This window comes from Chelonia mydas, chromosome 1 (genome assembly GCF_015237465.2).
Source record: "Chelonia mydas isolate rCheMyd1 chromosome 1, rCheMyd1.pri.v2, whole genome shotgun sequence".
Taxonomy (NCBI): domain Eukaryota; kingdom Metazoa; phylum Chordata; order Testudines; family Cheloniidae; genus Chelonia; species Chelonia mydas.
Genome location: NC_057849.1, coordinates 39,924,355 through 39,944,484, shown reverse-complemented (window position 1 = coordinate 39,944,484; position 20,130 = coordinate 39,924,355). Strand labels below are relative to the sequence as shown.

Here is a 20,130-nt window from a genome sequence, read left to right as displayed (position 1 = left end):
TCGGCTGAGCAACAGGAACAAATTCAGTGACTAGAAGACAGGCAAAGGTGGTTTCAGAGAAGGAGAGAAACTAAGCCAAGGTAACAAATCAACGCACTGGAAAGCAAACATGCAATTCCTCAGAGGAAAGTCTGTGTTAGCCTCCAAGAAACACTGCAATTAAAGAGGAAATTTCAGCATCTCAGTGAGTAGATGGAGGCGGAGATAGTCCAAATGCAGGAGAAGCTTGCAGCAAAGTGTGATAAGTTCCAGGCATTACACCATCAGAATGGGCTGACAGCAGGGACTGCCACTTCCCAGGGTCAAGAACCACTGACCTTAGAGAAGAAATGCCTGGTTCAGCTGGAGGAGGAGCAACGTAACAACGAGATGGTGAACAACCAGCTTAAGAAAACAAATCTGTAGGCCAGCCAAGGAAAAGAAAACAGGACTTGAAGACCAAGTTTCAGGAAATGGAGTGGGCAGGGGGTAAAATGACATCCCAGTACCAGTTTTCCTGTGTGGCCCTGGAAACAAGGCTAGCCCAACTGGAAAAGCTTGTGGACTCAGACTCCAAGAAACAGTGCACCCACTGACTGGTGGCAGGCAGCCTAAGAGGTTTGGAAATAAGGCCTCAAGTCTTTCTGAAGACTGCAGGAGAAAGAAAGAGTCAGTAGTGATTCAAAACCCTAACGAGGATTTAGTCTGAATGAAAGACCATGGGCTTATCTGCACAGCCTCTCAGTCCAGACTATGGGAGTGTGAACTGCAGCATGCACTTGTGTGTAGCTCTCATGTGTAGACCCTGTGGGCACAAACTAAAAAGTACCTAGTTCAAGATGACTTAGTCCTGTTTGAAAGACTTCTGGTCTCTACATATGTCAGTGATGAGACTAAAAATAAGGCCAAAGGTCTTGCAGACTTCCTTGGAGCTGCTAAATAGGAAATATTCCTCTGTCTTGAGGATATGATCATGACGAGGTGGCTAGGCCAGCAGCCTAGTAAAGCCAACCAGGATGATTGCTCAATTTGAGTGCCCATATGGGCATGGGATAGACAGTAGAACTTGCCCAAGGACCAGGCAAGGTTCTGCGTGGTGGGAAGCATGTGAAGCAGTGTATTACCTGTATAGTCTGGAGGCCACAGCTGGCACAGCTTGGGGTGGAATCAAGGAGACTCCCCCCTCCTTCCTAGGGCAGGTCTGTTTAAACCAGGACAGGAAGCAGAATAAGAGAGAGAAGCAGAAGCCATGCAGGCTGCAATGGGTGGTGGTTGTGGCTTTCTTTCAGGATCTAGGAGACTAGCATAACCAGAGGCTTCATTTTGAGGACTTTGGGGGCTGAACCAGGATCCTGAGGTGAGGACTTATGAACTGTTTATTGTAATTGCTTCTATCCTGAAACCGTATGAAAAGGTGACATGGTATTTGTCAGCGTGTGTTGGTCTCTCCTAGTCCTAGTCTGTTAAAGTCACCGATCACTAACCCAGTTGAGGGAAATTAAAGGGGGGCACACCTGCAGTGCCACACTGGGCCACAAGGGGGCATGCAGGGACTGCCCACACTTTTACACATCTCAGAGTAGCAGCCATGTTAGTCTGTATTCGCAAAAAGAAAAGGAGTACTTGTAGCACCTCAGAGACTAAAATTTATTTGAGCATAAGCTTTCGTGAGCTACAGCTCACTTCATTGGATGCATACTGTGGAAAATACAGTGGGGAGATTTATATACATAGAGAACAGGAAACAATGGGTGTTACCATACACACTGTAACGAGAGTGATCACTTAAAGTGAGCTATTACCAGCAGGAGAGCAGTGGGGGGGGGGGGGGGGGGCGGAGAAACCTTTTGTAATGATAATCAAGATGGGCCATTTCCAGCAGTTGACAAGAACATCTGAGGCACAGTGCGGGGTGGGGGGAATAAACATGGGGAAAATAGTTTTACTTGGTGTAATGACCCCTCCACTCCCAGGCTCTATTCAAGCCTAAGTTAATTGTATCCAGTTTGCAAATTAATTCCAATTCATCAGTCTCTCCTTGGAGTCTGTTTTTGAAGTCTTTTTGTTGAAGAATTGCATCTTTTAGGTCTGTAATCGAGTGACCAAAGAGATTGAAGAAGTGTTCTCCAACTGGTTTTTGAATGTTATAATTCTTGATGTCTGATTTGTGTCCATTTATTCTTTTACATAGAGACTGTCCAGTTTGACCAATGTACATGGCAGAGGGGCATTGCTGGCACATATCACATTGGTGGATGTGCAGGTGAACGAGCCTCTGATAGTGTGGCTGATGTGATTAGGCCCTATGATGGTGTCCCCTGAATAGATGTGTGGACACAGTTGGCAACGGGCTTTGTTGCAAGGATAGGTTCCTGGGTTAGTGGTTCTGTTGTGTGGTGTGTGGTTGCTGGTGAGTATTTGCTTCAGGTTGGGGGGCTGTCTGTAAGCAAGGACTGGCCTGTCTCCCAAGATCTGTGAGAGTGATGGGTCGTCCTTCAGGATAGGTTGTAGATCCTTGATGATGCGTTGGAGAGATTTTAGTTGGGGACTGACGGTGATGGCTAGTGGCGTTCTGTTATTTTCTTTGTTGGGCCTGTCCTGTAGTAGGTGACTTCTGGGTATTTTTCTGGCTCTGTTAATCTGTTTCTTCACTTCAGCAGGTGGGTATTGTAGTTGTAAGAATGCTTGATAGAGATCTTGTAGTGTTTGTCTCTGTCTGAGAGATTGGAGCAAATGCGGTTGTATCGAAAACCTTGGCTGTAGACAATGGATTGTGTGGTGTGGTCTGGCTGAAAGCTGGAGGCATATAGGTAGGCATAGCGGTCAGTAGGTTTCCAGCATAGGGTGGTGTTTATGTGACCATCGCTTATTACTGTCCAGGAAGTGGATCTCCTGTGTGGACTGGTCCAGGCTGAGGTTGATGGTGGGATGTGCCAGCAATGCCCCTTTGCCATGTACATTGGTCAAACTGGACAGTCTATGTAAAAGAATAAATGGACACAAATCAGACATCAAGAATTATAACATTCAAAAACCAGTCGGAGAACACTTCAATTTCTTTGGTCACTCGATTGTGGGATGCTGAATACTTGCATTGTGATATTTCACCTGTGGCGGGGGGGAGGGGGGATCACATTATAAATTTAAAAAACATGACAATGTGATTCTTTCCTTTAGGAATTTAAAGGTTAGGATAACTGAACAAATTATTCACTGTGGGCAAAAATGTGGGTTTAACTCTTTTGAAGTCAGAGTTGCAACTACTTAGGCCAGTGGTGAACTTGTTCAAGCACCAGTTTTTCTCCACAATGCTTTTTGCTTTGAGTGCATACAGTTAGTCAATACCAATAAAACTCAAACTTACATCTTTTTGGTTTAACTAAAATAGTATTTTTAGTACAGACATGGGAAAAATGAAAACAAACATTTTCTTACTATTTATTTTGCAGTCCTCCCCATTATACTCTAATTGGATAACTAATTGCAGTGATTCAGGAATGACTGGCATCATTAATCTGTGTTAAGAGATTCTAAAAATATTGATTTATCACATGGTATTTCTAAAATTGAATTATTTGAAAAATAGTAAAAAGATATAATTAAAGACTATCTTGTAACTTACATACACAGAGATCAGAATACACTTTGGCATGTCTTGATGTTTGAGTACTTGAACATGGAAGTAATAGTCTTTCAATGTAGGAGTAGAATTTCCTACTTTTTTTTTTAAAAAAAAGGAAAGCATAATATGAAGGAGCAGCATGCTGCAGGACTTGAAAGCCCCACTGGTTTACTAAAAAGCTGACCATGTAAATTCCATAATCTGGAACTATTTGGCTAGATGCCACTGGAATGCCTTGTGGCTTAGAAAGTCCACAGCAGGAATCTACTCTCCTGTGAGCCTGAAGAGCTGTGCAGCTTTAGAGGTTCCGCAGAATAGTACAAAGGCTTCAAAGCGCCAAGCATGCAGCAACCCTCTCCATTCCCTTCACACATCAAAGTTCACAGGGAGTCAGATTCAAGGGCAACTTTTGAGTTCTTGCCTCAAGACATACTTCAATACCCTTTTCAAAATGCAACTAAGGCCATGTTTACACCACCACTTATGTCGCAAAACATATGTTGCTCACAGATGTGAAACAACACCCCTGAGTGACAGTTTTGCTGGTGTAAGTGGTAGTGTGCACAGTACTTCTCCTGCCAACATAGCTACCACCACTCATTGTGACAGTATTATGTCCACAGGAGTGCTCTCTCCCATCAGCATAAAGTGGCTACATGAGCAATCTTACAGTGGTGCAGCTGTATCAGTACAGCTGTGCCAGTGTAAGCTTGCTAGTGTAGACATGGCCGAAGTGGTTATGGAAACACATAAGTGAAGCCTGTCTTACCTATGCATATGCAACCTTAATGATAAAGTTCATGCAAAAATGTACTGTGCATGTACAGAGTTTTCCAAAGCTCATAATTCAGTCAGTCAAATAAAAGTCAGTTCTTAGCAGAACACTCAAAGGCAGTTCTCCTTGGTAAGGACTGTTTCCATGCCAAATTTCAATTTTCTCCTGTTCTTTAGGCTATATATTTTTATTTATGACTGGGGAGGTACCTTTTTCCACTCACCTTGTACTCAAACAGATGAAAAAAAAATTGTTCAAATTTTCTGAGCTTTGGGGACAAAATTTCAGCCCTAAAAAGGTGATTTTTTTTCCCCCTCCAGGAAATCTATGAGTCACTGAAGATTGGGACTAGAATGGAATTGCTTAGACACATATAAAACAAAGCAGGAGCAATGGCAAGTTAAGATTGTATAAATCATTTATATGAATACAGCAAAAACTAAATGATATTAAAGTTCAAAGAAATAAAAGTAAAGAACCTCAGTGAATTGGATTTTACAAAACATACTGCTTAGTACTTTGACCTCAATCCAGAAAAATACTTAAGCATGTGCTTAAGTGCTTTGCCTGATCAAGCCCCTGTTGCCCAGAACTTTAAATCTTCATCAAGTGAATTATGTATATTAAAGTGACCTTATTTCATGTTTAAAGATTCATTGATGCCCCATGGAAAATTTTTGAAAGACACCAATTGAGAAAAATGCTATTTATAGAGATCCAACTATGTTACCCTTAGTCAGATTGGTAAGCAATCAGGCACATAGTACTTGTTTCTTTCTTACATAGAAGTGAGCTTATCACTTTCTGTTGTATAACCCCTAAATGAAGTCAGAATCCTCTTCTTGGAGGGAACAAATCCAGAACTTCTAAGGGTATGTCTACACTACGAAATTAGGTCGATTTTATAGAAGTCCATTTTTAGAAATCGATTTTATACAGTTGATTGTGTATATCCACACTAAAGCGCATTAAGTCAGCGGAGTGTGTCCTCACTCCCGTTGCTAGCATAGACTTATGGAGCGGTGTACTGTGAGTAGCTCTCCCACAGTTCCCGCAGTCTCCGCCGTGCATTGGAATTCTGGTTTAAGCTCCCACTGCCTGGTGAGGCAAAAACATTGTCATGGGTGGTTTTGGGTACATGTCGTCAATCGCCCCTCCCTCCGTGAAAGCAACGGCAGACAATCATTTCATGCCTTTTTTCCATGCAGACGCCATACCACGGCAAGCATGGAGCCTGCTCAGCTCAGCTCAGCGTCACCGCTGCTGTTATGTCCTGGGTGCTGCTATCAGCAAATGGAGCAGTGTGACTGCTAACAGTCATCATCCACCGCTTCTGCTGCAACTCTGCTCTCCTGCCCTTGTAAATGAGCTCAGTCTCAATAGCAAATTTCTCCATGTTGTCGTCATCCACCGCTTCAACTCTGCTCTCCTGCTGCCATGAATCCACCTTTCGTTGTTCTGTATAAATATCTATTCTTGTGGCATCCGTCCTCATCCACTGCTTCTGCTGCAACTCTGCTCTCTTGCAGACGCCAGACCATGGCAAGCATTGAGCCTGCTCAGCTCACCGCTGCTGTTTTGAGCATTGTAAACACCTCATGCATTATCCTGGAGTATATGCAGAACCAGGCTAAGAGACTCCAGCATAAGGATGATTTTGCTGAGGACATGGACACAGACATTCCTGAAAGCACGGGCTGTGGCAATTGGGACATTATGGTGGCAGTGGCGCTGGTTGATACAGTGGAGTGCCAATTCTGGACCCAGCAAACAAGCACAGACTGGTGGGACCACATAGTGTTGTGGATATGGGATGATTCACAGGGGCTGAAAAACTTTTGCATGCGTAAGGCCACTTTCCTGGAAGTCTGTGAGTTGTTTTTCCCCCACCCTGAAGCACAGGAATACCAAGATGAGAGCTGCACTGACAGTTCAGAAGCGAGTGGCGATTGCCCTGTGGAAGCTTGCTATGCCTGACTGCTACCGGTCAGTCGGGAATCAATTTGGAGTGGGCATATCTACTGTGATCCAAGTAGCCAAAGCAATCATTGACATTCTGTTATCAAGGGTAGTGACTCTGGGAAACGTGCAGGTCATAATGGATGGCTTTGCTGCAATGGGTTTCCCTAACTGTGGTGGGGCGATAGATGGAACGCATATACCTATCTTGGCACCGGACCACCTTGCCAACCAGTATGTAAACCACAAGGGGTACTTTTCCATGGTGCTGCAAGCACTGGTGGATCACAAGGGATGTTTCACAGACATCAATGTGGGATGGCGCTCACATCTTTAGGAACTCCGGGCTGTTCAAGCAGCTGCAAGAAGGGACTTGCTTCCCAGACCAGAAAATGTTGAAAATGCCAATAGTTATCCTTGGAGACCCAGCCTACCCCTTGCTCCTATGGCTCATGAAGCTGTACACAGGCAGCCTGGACAATAGTAAGGAACAGTTCAACTATAGGCTGAGCAAGTGCCGAATGGTGGTAGAATGTGCCTTTGGATGTTTAAAAGCTCGCTGGCACTGTTTGCTGACTAGGTCAGACCTCAGCGCAATCAACATTCCCATTGTTATTGCTGCTTGCTGTGTGTTTCATAATATCTGAGAGAGTAAGGGGGAGACATTTATGGCAGAGTAGGCGGTTGAGGCAAATCTCCTAGCGTCCGATTTTGAGCAGCCAGACACCAGGGCTATTAGAAGAGCACAGCAAGGCAAGCTGTGCATCAGAGAGGCTTTGAAAACCAGTTTCATGACCGGCCAGGCTACAGTGTGACAATTGTGTGTGTTTCTCCTTGATGCAAACCTGCCCCCTTTGTTGATTTTAATTCCCTGTAAGCCAACCACCCTCCCGCCTTCGAAATAAAGTAACTATTGTTTTGAAACCATGCATTCTTTAATAATTAAAAGGGGGGGGGGGCAGATAACTGACAAGGTAGCCCAGGTCGGGTGGGGGAGGAGGGAAGGACAAGGCCACATTGATTTGTACTGTAGCTACAATAAGCAAACTGTTTGAATGACAGCCTTCTATTGCTTGGGCCATCCTCTGGAGTGAAGTGGCTGGGTGCCTGGAGCCTCCCCCCCCACACACACACACCCCACATTCTTGGGCATCTGGGTGAGGAGGATATGGAACTTGGGAAGGAGGTCAGGCAGTTGTACAATGGATGCAGCAGGGGTCTGTGCTCTTGTTGGTTTTCCTGCAGCTGCACCAGATGCAGCATCATGTCCATTTGCTCCCCCATTAGCCTTAGCATGGCCTCCTGCCTCTGCTCTTGGTGCTCACTTAATGCTTTCCTAGCCTCTAACACTGAATGCTTCCATGCATTCAGCTGTGCCCTATCAGCGTGGGTGGACTGCATGAGCTCAGAAAACATGTCATCACAAGTGCAGTTTTTTTGCTTTCTAATCTGTGATAACCTCCAGGACAGAGATGATAGGGGGAGCATAGAAACATTTGTACCGGGGGGGGGGGGGGGGGGAAGAGATAAAAAGGAAGAGTAAAATTTAAGATGATACATTTCTGAGAAAAGGGGGGGGGGAGAGAGAGAGAGAGAGACTTTCACAGTGAATCAAGCAATTCACAGCAGACAGCACATGTGCTTTAGGTACAAGGTCGCATTCTACCTTTTATATTGAGCGCCTGTTGGTATGGTGACACATCACACACGGCTGGACAACAGAATTCGGTTTCCATGCAGCAAAGGGTAAGGCACAGGGTACGTGGGGTTGGCTTCTTACGCATAAGATGTGGGAATGGTTTCAAACTGCAGCGCCCTCCTTTCCCACAGCAAGCAATGGGTTGGGTTTCACATTTAAAAGGAGGGGCTGCGATTTTCAGGTGGATGTGCAGCACACATTTTCCCCAACCCTCTGCGTGGCTATTTGGGATGATCCCTTCACCCCTCCCCCCCCACCACATGGCTATTCTCCGGGATGATCCCTTTTAGCCAAGCGCGAACAGCCCAGCATGAGTGGGGTCCCTTTACTGTTCCCTTACAAAAAAAATCCCTTATTTCAACCAGGTGACTATGAATGATATCACTCTCTGGAGGCTAACACAGAAAGATATAGACTGAATGTTGCTTGAATGCGACCAAAACCTAGGACCATCCGCTGCCATACTTTGTGCTGCAATGATTCCAGAATACTTTGAGTGCCTCCAGGAGAGCTGCATGGAGATGTCCCTGGAGGATTCCCGCTCCATCCCCAGACATGTGAACAGACTTTTCCAGTAGCTGTACTTGCTGCGAATGCATCCCAATTCTTTAGGGCAAATCAAACATTAAAACATTATTAGTTTTAGTTACAAATGTGCACTTACCAGAGGTGCCTTCTCCATCTTCAGGGTTGGGGATCCTGCCTTGGGAGGGTATTGGCTCCAGGGTGATGAAAAGGTCCTGGCTGCTGGGGAGAACGGATTCACCGCTTGCCTGCTGTGCATTCTCCTCATCATCATCCACAAAATCCTCCTCCCTGTTGCATGAGACTCCCCCCTTGCAGGTGTCCATGGACCATGGTGGGGTAGTGCTAGGGGCCCCTCCTAGAATGGCATGCAGCTGATCATAGAAGCAGCATGTATGGGGCTCTGACCCAGAGCAACCGTTTGCCTCCTTTGTCTTTTGGTAGGCTTGCCTCAGCTCCTTAACTTTCATGCGGCACTGCTGTGTCCCCCTGTTGTAGCCTCTCTCCAACATGCCCGGAGAGATTTTGGCAAATATATTTGCATTTCGTCTTTTTGATTGGAGTTCCGCCTGCACATACAGCAATCCCCATGCAGTGTCTCCCTTTCGGTCCATGCTGGAGCTCGTTTGCTATTCTGGGGGGACTGCATGGTCACCTGTGCTGCTGAGTTTGCCACGCTGACCAAACACGAAATGAAATTCAGAAGTTCCCTGGGCTTTTCCTGTGTACTTGGCTAGTGCATCAGAGTTCAAAGTGCGGTCCAGAGCGATCACATTGGAGCACTCTGGGATAGCTCCCGGAGGCCAATACCGTCTATTTGCGTCTGCACTACCCCAAATTCCACCCAGCAAGGTTGATTTTAGCTCTACTCCCCTCACCGGGGAGAAGTACAGTAGTCGATTTTAAGAGCCCTTTAAGTCGACGGAATGGGGTTGGTTGCGTGGACGTATTCATTTTAAAATTGACCTAATGCGGCTAAATTCGACCTAACTCTGTAGCGTAGACCAGGCCTAAGTTTGAGTGTTTCTCAGTGAGTCTGGAGTTTCTCAAGAAACTTCAGGATACTATCCAAGTTAGATACACACCCCTACTTGCCAAGAAAAATCCAGCAAGAACTTATAAAGGTGAATTATTGGACAGAATTATCAGTGCCTCCCTTTGGAAAGCAAGGGTGCATCCACCTCTAAAAGAAGCAATTGTTAGGAAATCTCTTGACATTAGAAATATCCCTAATTAATAGTCCATAATTTTCCTTTTCTGGGGAATGTTATTCAGAAGACTAATGAATCAGTTCGAGCAGTACCTGGAAACCTCAAACTTCTTTGATACGGATCCATCCATTTTTACATCTGGGCCTGCTATGAAAATTGCACTGGTTGTGTCAGTTGATCATCTCCTTAAAGTGATGGGAAAAGATAGTCTTAGGTCCATCAGATGCCTTTGATGCCACTGATTACAAGATGGTGCTGACATGTGAGGATCATCTCTCTTTAAGAGCTAGCCTATGGCTCATTTCTCCCCCCTCTGGAGCAACTCTAATAAGTTGATACACTTTCCAGAGAGGTTTCAGCTCTGTTTTTAGCAGCTCTCCCTCCTAGATATACTGTTACAGGCTGATGTTAATATCAATAACAAATTAACTCATACACTGGCTTTGGACTCCATCAGAACACTAAGAAAACCACCACATCATGGGCTGTCGACCTGACACAGAGAACGAGTCTTTGATAGGTCATGGAGGGTAGCAGTGGTTGATTGTTCATCTCTCAGAAGATTTCTCATCTCCATCCTTTTGATTAGTGCAGGGTTCTAGTCTATTGCCGCTTCTGTTCACCATTATCTGAACCATTAACAGAGAGAGTGTGAAATGGTAGGAACTCTGACTCCAAGGTGTTGAAGACACCCCACTCTTTTTTTCCTGTTTCATCTGATCCACCTGGTGCAGTTGACCAGTTACCAGGGTCTTATCAGGGCTGGAGCTTGGATTAAAAAGAAGAAAAAAAAAGGCTAAATTATAGCCTAGAAGAGACCGAGATGATGCTGGCAGAAGGGGGAAGCCAAGGAAGAAATGGCGGGGGTGATATCAGTGTCACAGTTTTGAAGAAATTTGCTTGTCCTTCGATAGCAGCAGTCACCAAGAGTTCCTTTTAGTATCTATATTTGGCCAAGAAGTTATGCTGTTTTTTTGGACATGTATTTGTCACTTCAAGACTGGATTACTGTAATGCAGTCTACATGGGGCAACATCTTCAGGCTATTTAAAAACTGCAGCTGGTGCAAAATGTGGCTTCCTGCTTAAGTGAGCACAACACACCTGCAATTTGCAATGGCTCCCAATTAATTACTAAGTGAAACTTTATGGGTTAAAACCAACACCTTTAAAACCTAAATAATTTGATCCTTAATATTTAAATTAATAGATTCTAAGACCAGAAGGGACCATTATGACCATCTAGTCTGACCTCTTGTATAGCACAAGCCACAGAACTTCCAAAACAATTCCTAGAGTAGATTTTTAGAAAAAAAATCCAGCTTTGATTTGAAAGTTGTCAGTTATGGATAATCCACCACAACCTGGGATAAATTATTCCAATGATTAATTATGCTCACCATTAAAAATTTACCCCTTATTCCCAGTCTGAATTTGAAACTTCCAAGGCTGCATCTCTCTTCATGTAACGCCAGGGCAGTAGTAATCAGCTGAGATGCTCACACTATGCCAACAGAATGGCCTGGGAGACAGGATGCATTGAGTGAGGCATCATTGACTTTGAAACTGGTTCCTACACAGCATGAATTTCTGGACCTTCAGTTTGTTGATCTTTGATGTTTATTAGTTCTCCCAGGATTTTTCTGTGGAGAAGGTTGAGTGAATGGGTTGGGGTATTAGGAGATTCTCGATCTTGCTGGAGATTGTTTAACACTTATCCGTGCAAAGGATCACTTTCAAATACATAAATTTTAAAAAGTTACCCTTAAAGAAGTCAATATGAAGGGAATTAAAAATGGGTGAGGGAAAGTGATCTTAGATCTTGTGCTGTATTTTGCCTTCTGATCCATCCACAGCCCACAGATGCAGAAATTATATTGGGTATAACTGCAATGAACATTTACAGAGACATTAACCAGTACTCTTCAAAAGTTGTAGATTTTTATTTTTTAAAATTTAGACCAAGTCTAGACTAGAAATTTTTGCAGGTATAAGGGTTATTTAGGGGGTGTGGATTTTTTTTAAAATGACACTTCTATACCGGCAGACTCCCTAGTTTACATGCAGTTATACCAATATAAAAGTGATTCTGCTGGGATAGCTTATTTTGCTTAGGGAACCCTTTATAAATTGTGCAGGCAAAAGCATTATTTTGCTGATATAAACTAGTCTGCACTAAGAGGTTTAGCTGGTCTAGCTAGACTCGCAAACCTTTTCTAGTGTAAACCATTTTCTCTTAGGCGAGGTCATCCTGGGGTGGATGGAGAAAAGAAATTGATGTTATGTTTGTGTTCCCTGTTCCACTCTCAGATATCAAGGTAGTACTCTCTTTTAAAAAAAAAACAACAACAACACAACACCCAGCTCAGGGCCCCTTCACACATAGGTTTCTAGCATGCTTGCAGCCTTGAGTGTTTGGACTGAAGATATCTACCATCAGAAATAATGCAGAATAAGACTCCTCAACTTATGCACTCAGACATGGGGTTTTGAGGAAGGAGGGTTCCAATGAAGGCCAACTTGTTCTCTGAATAGATTACTCAGTCAACCCAAGAATGAGTCTTCCAAGGCTTGAATAGCTTGAAGATTATGGATATTGAAACCTTATCTAGATGAAGTTTCAAGCTGTACTGAAACAAACCTCTTGTGGTTCAAGAGTTATTTAATTTTAAAACATGCTCCTGTTTACTATTCACTAATTTTATACCATATTGCTTATTATAGGATTCACTTTACCCATCACTGAAATACAGCCACTTCAGCTGTGATCTATAGCAACTGGTTAACCAGGGCACAACAATACCACACAATCAGCTACAGTAGTATTCATCTCCTCTTCTAGATAACTAAAAGTAACAGGAGAATTTTAGAAAGGCAAAACTGTAATTATACAAATTCGAATTTGTAAGGAGCCTGGGACTGTCACCCCTCCACTTTTAACAAGTGATGGGATCAATCTTTAATGATAAAATTAACTGAAAATAAAAGGCCTCAGCAAGCTTTCTTTTTAAAACCCTAATAAAGTAAAACACATGCTTAACTTTAATCACAATAGTAGTTCCACTGAAGCCTAGTACACCTTAAATAAAAAACTTAATTACCACTCTATCTTAAAGGTTTTAACTCTAAATTTTTAAAAATTCTCATCATGGGTTTCTATCTTTATTGCCTCAGTGATTTTTATATTTATAGATTCCAAGACCAGAAAGGACCACCATAATAATCTAGTCTGACCTCGTGGATAACACAGGCCAGAGAACTTTCCAAAATAGTTCTTAGCCAATATCTTTTAGAAAAGCATCCTACCATGACTACTGGTAAGTTGTTCCAATGGTTAATTACACTCACTGTTAAAAGTTTGCCTTACTTCCAATCTGAATTTATCTAGCTTCAACTCCCAGCCATTGGATCGTGTCAGACTTGTCTCTACTAGACTGAAGAGCCCATCATTAAATATTTGTTCCCCATGCAGGTACTTAGTCTAATCAAGTCACCCCTCAATCTTCTCTTTAAGCTAAATAGATTGAGCTCCTTAAGTCAATCACTATAAGCAATGTTTTCTAATCTTTTAATCATTCTCATGGTTCTACTCTGAACCCTCTCCTATTTAGTAACATCTTCCATGAACCGTAGGCACATTATTTAGCACAGGTGCAACTGCTGTTGCAATAGAGAGGTAAAAACCTCAACTCCTACTCCTGAGATTCCACTGTTTATGCATCCACTGGGAGCTCACATTTGTCTGTTTATCCACCACAATACCCAAATCTTTTTCAGAGTCACTGCTTTCCCAGATAAAGTTCGCTATCCCATAAGTATGGCCTACATTCTCTCTTACTAGATGTATACATTTTAAAATGCACATCGTTTGCTTGAGCCCAGCTTTCCAAGCTATTCAGATTGCTTTGTATCAGTAAACCACTGTCACAGCCAGGTTGTGGACAGCCAGAACTAGTTGTCAAAGCTGGAGTCCACAGTCATGAGACAGGAGTCAAGAGTCAGAAGCAGGATAAATTTGAGATCAGAACCACAAATCAGTAACCAGAGTCAGGATATCAGGGAGTCAGAGGCAGAAGACAAACTGGAGATCAGAACCACAAATCAGATGCCAGGAGTCAAAGCAGGTCAGCATGCCAGGAAATCAAGCCTGGGGAATAGGAGCAGGATGGACCCAATTTGTTCAGACAGCTTCCTGTTCCTGCTGCTGGCTTAAGTAGGGCCAGCAAGCCACTTGGCTGTTCTGGAACTTCACCAATAGGTCCTCAGGTGCAGAGCCTGAAACTGGAGCTGGGCTTCATGGATACTGAGTAAGCAGTAGTCCACAGGCTGCCAAGTGGAGGGTTAGCGCATGGCTGCTCCTGTGAACTCTACAGACCTAGGTTTGAGGCCTGTGGGTCATGACACCTGTTTTCTTCATTTACCACTCTCACTATTTGTGTCATCTGCAAACTGTCTGTAATGATGTTGTTTTCTTCCAGGTCATTAATAAAAATGTTAGCATAAGTCCAAGAACCAATCCCTATGGGACCCCACTAAAAGCACACCTGTTCAATGAGGATTCCCAGTTTACAATTATATCTTGAGACCTATCAGTTAGCCAACTATAATCCATTTAATGTGTGCCATGTTGATTTTATCTTTCTAGGTTTTTTTAATCAAAATGTTATGCAGTACCAAGTCAAATGCCTTACAGTAATCTAAGTATATCATATCACTATTACATTTGTCTACTAAACTTGTAATCTCAAAAAAAATCAAATTAGTTTGGCAGAATCTATTTTCCATAAACCCATGTTGATTGGCATTAAGTTATATTAACCTCCTTTAATTCTTTATCAATCAAGGCCTGTTTCAGCTGCTCTCTTATCTTGTTCAGGATTGATGTCCTTTTAAAAGGGCAAACAGGAACAACATTAGTTTTCTTTCAGTCTTCTGGAATTTCCCCAGTGTTTATAGACTATTAAAAATCAGCATTAATGATCCATCAAGCTCATCAGCCAGCTCTTTTAAAATTCTTGGATACAAGTTATCAGGACCTGCTGATTTTAAAATGTCAGTTTTAGTGGCTGCTGTTTAACATCCTACTGAGATACTAGGGGAATGAAAAGAGTGTTATGATATAGCACTATATCTGTTTAGATTTTTTTTTTCTTCCCCTGTATTTGGGGAAAAAAAATCCCATTGAACACCTCTACCTCTTCTGCATTATTTATACTTCTACCATTTCCCATTTAATAATGGGCTAATACCAAATATATTATGTTTTATTTACAGATAAAAATGCTACTTTTAATTGCCAATGCTGTAAACACAATCTGAGCTCTGAAGCCCAGATTCTGCAAGTTATTTAGGCACCAAACTCCCATTGAAATCAATATTAGGCACCTAAATAGCTCTGAGACCTGGGTCAAACTGAGTCTTTCCCCCTCATTTATCACTAACTGTAGTAACTGTTCTGCAGGCTAAATCAGACCCCTAGTTACATGTACAACCCCCATTATGTGTAATGGGTTTGCAAAGGTGTAATCAATTGGCCCTGGAATTGGGATTTATTAAGAATTTCTGCTGCTGATGCACACACAATAGAATTTTCAGTAAAATCTAAGATATGTAGTATTAATGGGAGTAAAATGCTGTAGAAGTTTACTTTTGTCTCCTGAGTAAGCAGATGAGATAGGGAATACACAGACCTCAGATCTGTTGAATAAGAAAAAAGGTGCTATTTTTATATAGTAGTATCAAGCCTGATGATCTTGTGAGGTTCTGGCCTTCCTTAACTCCCACTGAAGCCAATGACCGTTGAGGACATTCATCACCCAGTAGAACTGGCCCCTTAGTTTGTAATTTTTGGCAGACAAATTTGCAACTTGTGCCACTAGTAACTTATGCCAATTTTCAGTTGAATAGAGTGTGAAGCAACTGTATTAAATCCCCAAAATGTGGGAGACAGATGGTAAAAGTATGTTCTAGTGATACCATGGTACACTGAGAGCAGTGTAAATGAGGAAAGGTTGGTGTTCAAGGGAATGCTCATGTATTTGAGCAAGACATGAAGGAAACATCCTTATTACATGTAACTTAGGCTAAATTGCAGTGACAAGACACTTGAGGTTTGTTTTTTTAGAAAATGAGAGGGTGGCCATACTTTAAATCAGTGTCATTGGCACAATGACAATAATGAAATTCTCTCCTTTCTTTTCTGCAATGAGCTACCCTCTTACCAGAATGATATCTGTCTGCCTTTGTGTCATGCCTAGTGAAGACACTAAGAAATATTGTTAGTGTAAGAGCTGGATTTCAAATTAGTAAAACTTGTATCGTATCCTGTTTTTAAAAGTTGAGTTCTACTTCAGATGCTGGAGATATGGGGCCAAGATACCCAAAAGTATTTAGGTGCCTAACTCTCATTAATTTCACTAATACCACTAACAACACTGAGGATCTGTGTCTTGGTGATGACATCAAGGGCTTGGAGGAAAAGATTCACAAGACAACAAATGTGGTTAAAGAGGAGGGACAGACATCTTCGTTTTCCAGCATGTCCCAAATCTGTACAAAAATTACAGAGCCTAAGTACTAAGAGATGGACGGCTCAGAGCACCCTGTTCTGGTCAAACCTGACTCTGCCATACCATGTTACTCTTAGCACCAGGGGATTTTGTGGCACCCTACAGTTGCTTCATTCTTGCCAGGAGTAAGGACCCTTCCTGCAGAGGGACCCACCTACATGGATGGCTGTGTAAAAATGGCAACAAATATTGCCTATCATCCCTCTTTCCCACTCATGGAGGCTCTGCATGAGGCTTTGCCCCTGCAGGCTTAGAGCCAGAAGGAGGAGGAGATCATTTATGTTTAAACAAAACTGGTCAGGCAGCTGCTCAGCCCCTTCCTGTGCCCTGGATGCAGAGGCAGAGGAGCCAGGAATTCATCTACCTTCACAGGTGGCTTTAGTCTCTCTCTGCCTATTTTGCCCAGGTTTTGTTGCTCTCTCTACTTGTTATGTCCCTAATGTGGTCCTTTTCACCCTCATTACCCAACTCCCTATTAACACCTCCACACTACCCCTTCCTCACTTTTCCCCACCCAGCGCACTTTCCTCAAGCCTCTCCAACTGCCATTCCCAACTGCCATAGAACCTTCAGATTCCAACATTCCAATGCAGATTTAGATTTACAGTGAGCATGTACTGAAGATGCAGTTAATTCATGTGGCATTTCAAGGAAAAAACTAGAAATGAAGGAAGCAGTTTTATAAAAAGCAGAAGTTTTGATGGGCTTAAAAGTTACCCAGCATTTCATCAATGTCACAAATGCAATGTAAAAATAATCTTATAAAGAAAGGGCTGTTGTACGATTAAAACCAAGAGTCTCAAAGAAATGGGTAACAGCAAGGCAGTGATGCAGATCTCTTTATGGGTGAAAAAAAACAGCACAACCGTTTCAAATTGACAAGTACAGATAAAAATTAAAGGCACAGCTGTATCCTTCAAACTAGATCATGGAGTATACTGCAATACTGACACTAACAAGAGAATTCAGAAATCAAAGTAAAGCTGGTACTGATTTTATGTCCTGAAGATGAAAGATGACCAAGCAACTGTTAATTTTCTTTAAAAATCAGTATTAGTTTTCAAAATGTGGATGTGCCAGCTATGTTAAAATTAAAATCCTGTCTGGCCTTGAGATGTTTTCTGTAAACGTCACAGAAATGCATACAGAGAGCACAAAACATCTTAGTAAGAGAATTATCAGATATCAGCCACATCTCAGAATGTCTGTGGGGAGAATATTACATTAAAATAGACGTCCGTAATCCCATACACATTTGGAAATGACCTATACACTGGGTTAATTCTTTGGCTGTAATTCAAAAGACATAATGTTTGCTTATGTATACATCTGATTTAATTAAAGCAATAAAATAACAGCATTATTCAGTTAACACAGTTGAAAGGGTCTGCTTAAGCCTTAATTTCATTGACTGATAAATTTAGTAAATGCTGCTTGTTTTAGTTCTTCTCCCAAGGAATTTCTAGAGTAATCTGACAGATTAGATGGATAGCAAAGTGTTGAAATTATAATGGCCGATGTTTGAATTTGAGCTGGGGATGTTCAAGAACACAATAAAAGACCTAGTCAAGATTTGTAGCATGTGAGAGAAACACACCAACAATGAAGTTAAAAAACAGCAAAAAGTAGTCTAGGAATTTTTATTTAAAAAAAAAAACAAAAACACACACCAAACCACATTCTGAGTACCTACACTAAATGAAGTAAGAGACAGCTGTGGGTAAAATCAGGTTCTTGCTGTATTGGACAGAATCTGAGCATAGATGGCTTATTACTGATTCAGATAAAACAATAATTGAAATGTCTGCTCTGCAGTGTGAAGTGGATCTACAGTGGCTTATAGGATGATAAACAATTATTCAAAATTCATACCAATACTGAATGTTGTTAAACAATTAAGGAAGTTACTGGGAAAACTATGAGACAGACATGAACAGGCATTTGAGTAGTTAAAGTCATTATCGCCACTCCATCATGATTTGACTAAATCAGTTGCATTACCAGTTAATGAATACTTCAAAGGGCCAAGTACATGCAGAAAGTGCAACAAGTTGTATTAGCATTGAGATCACTAAACTATGCCCACGTGACTCTTTGGTTTTCTTAAGTTCCACCAAAATGCATGTGAGAAAGAAGATACGAAGAAAGTGATTATAAAATCATTTGAAAGCTTGTTTAAAATGCTGTGTCTTTAGCACAATCTAGGATTAAATTTAAGTAGCATTTTGCTGAAGCCCTAAAGATATTTAGCTCTGCCAATTTACACCAGCTGTTCTGATGTCAAGTGATAACTACACAAATAAAAATCTATGACATCTATTTTCTAACCTACACAAATACCAGAATCAGAAGTATAACTGAAAGAAAGGCAAACAAAACAAAGTTTGCTGTGACAGACAAAAGATCACTGCTCAGATTAAAAGCCTGGCAAGTAGACTACGTGGAAGCGGAAGATTTCTGGAAGTAAAATCTTGCTGGTTTCCAGCTGACAGGTACAATGGTATATTTTGAAATAATCTACCTTTAATGGAAGTTTGTGTCTGACCAAACACAGAATCATTGCATACATCAGCATCATCAAAGCTGACAAGTCCAAGTAGCACCTGACTGGTGCTACAGCTTTCATCAGGACAGAGCCCTTTTAGCAGCTGTATCTTGGGAAAAACAGCCAAAAACATTCAATAAGCTGTAATTGGCTTATTATGATTTGTATTGTAGCAGTAACTAGGAGCTTCTTATGGACCAGGAGTCAGACCCCACTGTGCTATGCACCACATAAATACAGCGTAAAAAGACAATCTCTGCCTGTGATGGGGTTGCTCTACTCACCACTGGACAGCACTGCCTCATGTCAGAGTTCTGGGGATTAGCTTGGTCAGGCTCACACTCAGTCAGTGGTTACACCCTGGAAGTTTTTCCTTTGCAGCCCCTTTCTCACTCCAGGAACTGCAGCATCCTCTTTGTGAGCCAGCCCTCTGGCTAGGTCACTAAGTGGGTTTCCCTTCCAAGGTAGGCTTAAAGTCTCTTCAGGTAGTCTTCTGCTTCATTGCCTCAGAGTGCTACTCCTACAGCTGGCAGAGGAACCTGAGCCCACTCTCTATTCCAGGTTCCAGCTCAGGGACCCTCTACACAGCAGCTAAGGACTATTCCCTGCACCTCACTGCCTTTCCCTGAGCTGCTTCCATATGTCCTGGCCCTCCCCACTCCTCTGGGTTTGCCAGTCTCTTTACTCCCTCCTCCCAGGGAGTAACTTTAAGCAACTCATCTCTGCAGCCCACCTGCTCCCCTCTGAGGCACCAACTGTAGATTCCTTCCCTGCAGCCCCCCTCTACTACCAATTTCTTGTCTTTTCTAGAACTCCCTCACAGGTTAGCTTCTCTCTAATTAGCTGCCTCCAGCCTAATGCACCTCCCCCCCCCTCCCGTTTGCAGCCTAATTAGCTGAAGGGAACCACCTGGCCCAATTCAGCTCTTGCAGGGCTAGTGTGGGGAGCACACACACACCATCACACTGCCTCAAAGAGCTTATAATCTAAGCAGTTATTTTGATAAATATTTAGTGTATTGACCAGTGTTATGTTATTTCAAACGTGTGTTGTCTCAGAAGAATTAAAAAGGTTAAGAGGGATGCAAAAATAAGTATTAAAGGTCTAATTCAACTCTGAAATCAATGGGACTCTGATCAGGCACCAAGTTCCTAATATGGGCATGTCTATGCTACTGTTCTGGTAAGTCCCTTACCATACCAGTTGTGAACTCCTGTAAATGTTCCCAAAAGACTGAGCAGACTCAG

General features: G+C 42.4%; 1 long non-coding RNA gene across 1 annotated transcript in view; it reads right to left on the bottom strand.

The window, feature by feature from the left end:
* The window catches only part of LOC122463127, a 73,896-nt gene extending 54,389 nt beyond the window's left edge, over positions 1-19,507 (bottom strand). The window contains exon 1 of the long non-coding RNA XR_006286167.1: positions 19,168-19,507. This is a non-coding gene — a long non-coding RNA (uncharacterized LOC122463127). The remainder of the gene's footprint in view (positions 1-19,167) is intronic.
* Positions 19,508-20,130: the final 623 nt, after the last annotated feature.